Here is a 1,671-nt window from a genome sequence, read left to right as displayed (position 1 = left end):
CCCCACACTACACACAGCCACCCTTACCAGCACAATAATTTTGCCTTTCTTCCCACCCTGCATCATATTCTTGGGGTACATACCCTGGTTTCCGCCCCCACCTCTTCTCTTTGCACATCTGTTGTATCGGGGTGGAGGGGTGGGGGACTGTGCGGTTAACAAGTTCGCTTCTCAGCCATGTTGTCCCAGGTTCCATCCTGCTCTGCGGCGGTCCCTTGGCCAAGCGTCTTATTTTTTTTTTTTCATAAGGTTCTGGAATAACCGATTCTAATTGCATCATTTGACTGTGGCCATGCTGGGGCACCACTTTAATGGGCTTTCAGTTGAACAAATCAACCCCTGGACTTTTTACAGTTTTTAAACCTTGATTCTTATTCTATCAGTCTCTTTTGCTAAACTGCTTAGTTACAGAGACATAAACACAACACTGATTGTCAAGCCATGGTGGGGTACACACACACACACACACATACAAATAAGTACCAGTTGTATACTGAGGTTGATATAACCGACTTAGTTCCTCCCCTGGACTTCCTGGCCTTGTGCAATCATTAGCATGCCAGACAAATTAGTAGCATTTTTTTCCAATTTGGCATTCTGAGTTCAAATCCCACCAAGGTCGACATTGCTTTTCACCCTTTTGGGGGGTCACTAAAATGAGTACCAGTTGAATACTGGAGTCGATGTAATCAACTTAGCCCCTTCCCTAAACTTGCCGGCCTTGTGTCACAATTTGAAACCAGAATTTGCTTAATTTCTTCTGGTTGGTGTCATAACCAGTTGAGAGTCTTTCTAGGCAGGTTGTTGGGCCTCTGCAGAATAGCCAGATGATGGGGTTGCCATCTTGGTGATGAGCTGACAACCCATGGGTCGCCGTTAGTCGGGAACCTCACTGGGAGACCGGTCCACCTAGGGTAGTCCTACTAGAAGCAAAACCCTACACGGTGACGCTCTTTCACATCTGTGAAACACGTAAGATCTCTCACTATGACAAGGCCAGACCCAGGTCGGGGTGGCGTTTTTCATAGAGAAGAAATGAGTCGAGAAAGAGGGGGGGGGGGGAATAAAGTAAAAAGAAGCTGGTTGTTAGAGGCCTTAAAGTTTGTGCATAAGACAGGAGACATACGATAGGTGTGGAGAGGGTCATCTGGGTGACAAGGTATTTAGTCATTAAACCGGAAATTGTGCTGGTTGGATGAACATGCAATGTGCATGTGGAGGGTGGCGGAGTACAGTTAAGGAGAGACAGAGCCGTATAGTCTTTTTTGTTTGTTTATTTCTCTGTTTCGTTTTCCTGTCTTGTTTTCCGTCCGTCACAAACTATCCTCCATGGAACAAATTTAATTTGTGGTCGGTGGGAAGAGCCATTTTAACGATGCGTCCTGCCCTAACTCTTCGAAACGCCAGTGTTATAATGGTGGCAGTTGATGAAGGAAATGTTCTCTATGTAGCCTGTGTGTTTTCTGTACCCTGTTTATCATTTTGTGCATGTTTTTTTGCAACGTCCTGTACCCAGATATGCATCTATATATACATGTAGATGAAGGTATGTACATATATATGCATATACTCATATATTATTTGTAAAGACATATTTGGGTGTTTTACACAATGAAAGGAGAGAAAAATACATTTTAGAAAAAGACAAAGAGAATGACATGAATCGTTGTA

The sequence above is a fragment of the Octopus bimaculoides genome, unplaced genomic scaffold, assembly GCF_001194135.2.
Source record: "Octopus bimaculoides isolate UCB-OBI-ISO-001 unplaced genomic scaffold, ASM119413v2 Scaffold_51101, whole genome shotgun sequence".
Lineage (NCBI taxonomy): Eukaryota > Metazoa > Mollusca > Cephalopoda > Octopoda > Octopodidae > Octopus > Octopus bimaculoides.
Note: the sequence above shows the minus strand (reverse complement) of the source record.